At 30.4% G+C, this 7,036-nt stretch overlaps 2 long non-coding RNA genes across 2 annotated transcripts; both read right to left on the bottom strand.

Moving 5' to 3' along the window:
* Nucleotides 1–669: 669 nt before the first annotated feature.
* Nucleotides 670–1,919, bottom strand: LOC129925643 (uncharacterized). The gene is made up of 2 exons (XR_008777328.1): nt 1,671–1,919; nt 670–1,574 (listed from the first exon to the last, which is right to left on the bottom strand). It is a non-coding gene; the product is annotated as an uncharacterized LOC129925643 (long non-coding RNA).
* A 2,000-nt stretch (nt 1,920–3,919) lies between these two features.
* On the bottom strand, nt 3,920–6,058 carry LOC129925642 (uncharacterized). The gene is made up of 5 exons (XR_008777327.1): nt 5,897–6,058; nt 5,560–5,756; nt 4,930–5,069; nt 4,454–4,516; nt 3,920–4,034 (listed from the first exon to the last, which is right to left on the bottom strand). It is a non-coding gene; the product is annotated as an uncharacterized LOC129925642 (long non-coding RNA).
* Nucleotides 6,059–7,036: the final 978 nt, after the last annotated feature.

The raw sequence follows: 7,036 nt of genomic DNA, 5'->3' as shown, positions 1-7,036 counted from the left end.
GAGTTCTCTTAAGAAGCTTTGAACAATTTAGAAACTCCCAATTGACATTTTTAAAAAAGTTATAAACTCCTTATGAGTTGTCAAGGGAAATGTGAACTAAATTCTAAGCCTCAAATATATGTGCTATTTAAAGAATCAAAAAGAAGCAGTGTGTCATGTGGCAAGCACAATGACTAATGGTTTATAATGTTTTACTGCTAATAAACTATAAAGTTGTAATTCTTTTACTGTTATTAAAATATATGTTGTTAACTGTGGACCACAAAACAAATGACCTTTTCATCATCTTTAGCTTTTTTTTTTACTTGAGACCATTAAAAATGGAGTTAAAACTCACCTACAGCTTCATTCTATAATAAGATTTTTAAACAAGCAAATTATAAAAATTCCGTTTAAAAAAAAAAAACTTAACTAAAGGGGAAGAACTCTGCTCAAAAAAAGTATATCAATAGTGTACAATTTATTTCCCTGATTTGATATCAATTACAAATAATTATTTGACTAGTGTATTTTTTAAATTGATTCACGTTGTCATTGTTTATATAATGTCAGGCTTGGCTGGACTTAGTTCCTATGGCTCGATAGGGGCTTGAGAATTGTTATACAATTAGGATCAATTACTATTAAATATATATGAACTCCAACTCCAGAATAACACTAAATCAATGGAATAATAATGATACTTTACTGCTTAGAAAATCAAAAGAGCACAAATAATGATATCAAACTTCAATGTATAATTTATACATACAACACCAGTCCAGGAACATAATACAACTAACAAACTACCAATTCACTCTATCAACCAAGGGAAACTCCCATTCAAAGGCATCACGTGTATACTGGAAGAGAAGAAATAAACAAAGGGATATAACTCTTTCATACTTAAATAGTACAAAGAAATAACACGAAGAAATAAACAAAGGGATATAACTCTTTCATACTTAAATAGTACAAAGAAATAACACAATCACTCTCACCATACCTGCCCTTGACATATAAGTATCTGTAATGATTCCCCTTGATTAAGAGATTTAATGTTGGATTGTTATGTATCGTGTGTTAACAAAGTCGAAATAAATTCCCTCATGAATCTGGTGTCCTTACTTGTGGTTATCAAGTGTTGCTTTTCTACTTTATTAAGTGGTAGCATAGCAAGGTTCCGATCCATGAACCTCTGGGTTATGGGCCCAGCATGCTCCTGGTTAGGTAGAGTAAATAATCATATATTATCAAATTAATCTGAAAATGTGTGAGGGTGAAATATCTGTATCTGTGAATACTGAAGGATTTGTTTCCCTTGGTGGTATCAAACAAAATAATTAATTAGGCCTACCAGATGTTTTTATTTATTCATTTCTTGTCTATGCTAATAAATAATTTTGAAAAGTTTCATCTTGGCTATCATTTAAAGACACTTTTTATTACAAGCAGCCCATGCAAGTGTCTGGAAATCAGCAGAATGTACTTTATTTTGATCTGTAAGTCCGCAGGATGTACTTTATTTTGAACTGTAAGTCCGCAGGATGTACTTTATTTTGGTCTTAAGTCCGCAGGATGTACTTCATCTTGGTCTGTAAATCAAAACAACTAAATATATTACCTAAATTTATTTTTTTTTCATAAAAAATTTATATTTTATTTATAATTATTTTTATAAAAACACTTACCTCAAAATCCTCGCTATCCTGTTGCTTTTGAGTTTTGGACTTCATCCATTCTTCCTGTTTAGTTATGTATGCAGAGCATTTGAAATAGAAAAAAAAACAACGTGTTAACTTTAAAATGTATAGCTATAATTAAATAATACTGTGGTAACTACTATTCAAAAGACAGTACAGATGTGACAAAATAAATAATATATAGAACAATGTCAACACCTTAAATCAAAATCTTGGCTGTCTTCCTAAGTCACGTCTTAGTTACCAGTAGTCCAAAACAACTGAATATTATATATTACCTTAAAATATTTTTTTTAGATAACTTTGCTATTTCATTTAGAACTATAGTCATAAAATACTTGCCTCAAAATCCTTACTATTCTGTTGGACTTCATCTGTTCTTCCAATTTAGTTCCTATGATCAGCATTTGTAACAGAAAAAAACAAGAACTAGTCAACTTAAAAATGGAGATATTGGAAATTGTACTACATTAGTATTTATATTATTGAATTTAAAAAGTTCTGTATTTACTCTGTTTATCTATGGGAGTTTTATTGATTACCAGCATACAAAACTAATCATTAAAATAAAATTAGTTTAATTTATTAGAACACTGAAAACACACTAATTGGCATGCATGAAACCTAAAGATTAAAAAAATAAATTACGTTTTGCTGATATTTACCTGTAGTTTCTTAGCTAATCTGTTCCAAATTATGCATATATATCAAAAGAATCTGATTTTAAATAAGTTAAATCAAAGTATTTTGAAGGCCCAGTAAAATGTGACTTCAACTAAGCAACTATTAGACATCTTGCTGTACATATCTTTATATGTAGCCTGTTACTCCTAGGAGATGGCTTCATTTTACTGTATGCTGATATATTTCTAATTGGATCTCCAACTGAAAAATGAAAAAAAAAAAAGAACATTTAGCAGCCAAATCAAAGAGAATGAATTGAAAGTCTTAGTGATACTGAAATGTACTGAACTAATGAATTATTCTATCTCTATTAATTATAATAACATGTTGACAACTTTTTAAAAATTATTCTTTATGTTTAGTTGAACATGCACAAAAAAACACAAAGAAGAGAAAATATGAGAAAAAAAGATTACTTGCTTTGCTGGAGTTTCCTACCATTCATATGCAATGCATACATTGAAAGAAACAGTTAAGTATATACAGCTAAAACATAGTATTTTAAAAGACTACTCACCTTATAGAATAAAAATTCCTTGCTGTGATTGTTATATTTTGCATATCCCTATTAGATGATGGTTTCATTTCCCTGCATGCTTTTTTTTTTCTTTCTTTCTTTTTGCATGAAACATTTAGATCTCTGCAACTTGATCTGAAGAATATTATTAAATGTATGAAAAGAGCATTGGGCTGTCTAACCAAATTTGTGTTTAAATGAACTTAGATAGTTGCATACTCAGGATTGTGCTCTATAAATGCTATGCCAGGAGATGAACTTATATCAAACTTATGCAAAAGTGGAAAATAAATTACAAAAGCATTAGTAGAAATATTCTTAGAATGTTATTGAAACATAATACATATTCTCAAATTAGCATGCATAAATCTAAACAAAAAAAGATTTAACTTGCTTTGTTGAGTTTTATCAATAATTTCAATTCCGCTGTTCTGTTCATTGGTCAAAAGAAACAAAATTTAATTTTATATACCTAAATTATAGTACTTTAGAAAATTACTTGCCTTAAGGAAGAAAATCTTTTGGACATCTTTGCTGTGATTCTTAACGTGTTATTTTTGTTTATTTTGCCTGTCCCTGGTAGATCATGGTTTTATTCGTCTGTATGCTGCTTTATAGTGCTAGAATGTACTCAGACACCTGAACTGCAAAATTCAAAAATGTGATAATGATTGAAATGATATATGGATAAAACATTAGGCAGTCTAACCAAGAATATGTTTCAATCTTGCTGAAGATAATGACATTTTTACTGAGCTTGTTGATTACTTCTAAATTGTTCTAGCTGAAAAACAATGTTATGGGACTGAATGAAATTGTTATTCTTCAAATGTTATTGGAAAGAAAAGCATTCTCAATGAGCATGCATAACAACAGATCAACAGCAACAAGAAAAGTAAAATTATAATACTTGCTTTGCTCTATTGTATAATCATTTTCATAGCTTGCACGTTCTGTACTATGCATATATTAAGAAAAAATACAATTTTGCTTATTATAGATAATTATTATTAATTTAAAAGACTACTTGCCTTAAAGGAAAAAAACAACAACTTGTGGACATGTAGCTTCTATAGTTTGTTCTAAGTAGATAATTGTTCCATTAAACTGTATGCTGGATGCTAAAGATCGATTGTGCTCTGCAACTTGATCTGAAAATTTTTTAATCTAATGATAAATGGATTGAGCATCAAAGATGACCAGTTTGATTTTTAGTAGAGATAATGGAATATGTACTAATTCAGTTTGGTCCCTTGAATTAATCTAGTTCTATAAATACAAAGAAAAAGGTACTAATTCCTATCAAAACTATACAAACTAGAAAACAAATATTGAGAGAAATAACTTACAAAACTATTATTAAAATGTTAAAAAGTTATTTGAACATTGAAAACAAACATATTCTCAGCATGCCAATAAACAACAGGTATAAAAAAAAATACATGCTTTTCTGATGTTTATCTGTAGTTTTATACCTAGACTATTCTGAATTGTGTGCACATAATGAAGCTAATTGTTGAATTTAGAAGCACATTTTGAGCCAAAAGAATAAAGATTTGGATATGCTTACTGCACAGTTCTTGATATCTCTACTTCTTGCCTGTTACTCCATCTGTATGCTCCACTACTTAATCTGAAAAATATGTGATGAGTGAATAGAGCACCAGACTACTTAACCAAATAATTTGAGTTTATATATCTCTGGTTAATGAAATATTTACTAAACTAGTTTGGACACTCTTGACTAATCTCTTTCTAAATATAAAATAAGAACTAAATATCAAATTTATACAAAGGAAACAAAAATTATTATTAAACATTGAGAGAACTAAGAAAATTATTCTTAAATGTTATTGGAACATTGAAACTGACATACTTAATTAACATGCTTAAATTATTAGTGAAAAAAAAAATTTAAAAATTACTTGCTTTTCTGAAGATTACCTGTCATGTTACAGTTTGCCTGTTCTGTATATAGGCCTACACATCAAAAGAAGCAATGAAGTTAATTTTAAAATAATCAAAGTATTAAGAAGAAAAACTTACCTATTCAAATAACTTGAGAGACTGACTAGCTGCATATTTTTTGATATATGGATTTTTCAAGCCCAAAGGAGCTAGTTCCATTCATCTGTAGACTGTTCTTTTTCTAGAGTAATAGGATGTAGCTTACTCTCTATCTTCATCTGAAAAATATAATATAGGATAAATAGAGTGTTAGGTTGCCATACCTAAGATGTCAAGTTAAAGAGAAATTGGAATTTTTACCGCTATTTCTAGATTCTCAAGAATTGTTCAGGCTCTATAAATGCTGTGTGAAGAGACTGAATATGTCTCAGAATAATGCACATTTTTTAACTAAGCGTCTATGGGTAATAGAGGACGTGATGGTCAAGTGGTTAAGCGCTTGGCTTCCGATCCTGAGGTCCTAGGGTTCGAATCCCGGTGAATACTGAGATTTTGAGTTTCGGGATATTAAGGGCGACCCCGAGTCCACCCAACAATATGTATTTACCTGGGTTGTCTGTTGCTTTAGCATTTGGACTTCAAATAGTTTACTTAAAAATGTAAAGCTATTAAAAAATACAAAAGATCTAGATATTTAATGTTATCTTTCGATAACATTGTAAAAAAAAAATGGTACAAAATATGTAATGTAATAAACAATGTCAATACCTTAAATCATCCTCTTGCTATCATTTGAAGTCAGCTCTTAATCACAAGTAGCAGCCCATACAAGTGTCTGTAAATCAGCAGGAGGAACTTTATCTTGGTCTGTGAATCAGCAGGATGTTCTTTATCTTGGTCTCTGAATCAGCAGGATGTACTTTATCATGGTCTAACCAGCAGGATGTAGCCTAGTCTATCTTGAACTGTGAATCAGCAGGATGTCATTGAACATATAAACTAAAATAATTTTCATTTAATCAAAATATTTTGCTTTAATCTAAAACATTTATTCTCAAAATTCTTTCCTTAAAATCTTTGCTATACTGTTATGATATGTATTTACCTGGGTTGTCTGTTGCTTTAGCATTTTGGACTTCATCTGTTCTTCCAGTTTAGTTATGTATGCTCAGCATTTTAAATAGAAAAAAAAACAACAAAAAGTTGACTTAAAAATGTATAGCTATTAAAAAATACTGTAATTACTATACAAAAGATCTAGTCTAGATATTTAATATCTTTCGATATCATGGTAAAAAAAAAAAAAGGTACAAAAAATGTAATGTATTAAACAATGTCAATACCTCAATACCTGGGTTGTCTACAAATGCACAAACATAACTAACTATTTCGTCTTGGATGAACACATCAATTGATGACTGTTACTACATCTAGTCCTCAGCTAAAATTCCTCATGTTTAAAATATAATACAATATCCTTTCCTATAAGTAAGAAGATGGCTGTGGAGTCCGATCTTCGCTCTAAAAAATATCCAAGTCCATTTTTTATTCTACCTAAGCAAAGATGGCCATGGAGACCGATCTTTTTTCCAAAAAAAAAGTCCTCAACTACATCCTTTAAACACGAAGATGGCTAAGGAGTCCAGTCTTCGATTTTAAAATTCCTCCGTTAATCATTCCTATGAACACGAAGATGGCTAAGGAGTCCAGTCTTCGCTTTTAAAATTCCTCCATAAATCATTCCTATGAACACGAAGATGGCTAAGGAGTCCAGTCTTCGCTTTTAGAATTCCTCCATTAATCATTCCTATGAACACGAAGATGGCTAAGGAGTCCAGTCTTCGCTTTTAAAATTCCTCCATAAATCATTCCTATGAACACGAAGATGGCTAAGGAGTCCAGTCTTCGCTTTTAGAATTCCTCCATTAATCATTCCTATGAACACGAAGATGGCTAAGGAGTCCAGTCTTCGCTTTTAAAAAGTCCTAAGCTAAAGATAGTAAAGTCAATTAAATGTGTTTCTCCGCAACTATTTAGTTGGTCTGCAAGTGCAAATGTTCATTAGTGTGCGTTTCATCACGAGCGGCGATTTAAATCATCCTCTTGCTATCACTCCAAGTCAGTTCTTAATCACAAGTAGCAACCAAAAGTGTCTGTAAATCAGCAGGAGGAACTTTATCTTGGTCTGTGAATCAGCAGGATGTTATTGAATATATCAACTAAAATAATTATCTTTTAATCAAAA

The sequence above is a fragment of the Biomphalaria glabrata genome, chromosome 4, assembly GCF_947242115.1.
Source record: "Biomphalaria glabrata chromosome 4, xgBioGlab47.1, whole genome shotgun sequence".
In the NCBI taxonomy this organism is placed as follows: domain Eukaryota; kingdom Metazoa; phylum Mollusca; class Gastropoda; family Planorbidae; genus Biomphalaria; species Biomphalaria glabrata.
Note: the sequence above shows the minus strand (reverse complement) of the source record. Positions and strands in the feature narration are given on the sequence as shown.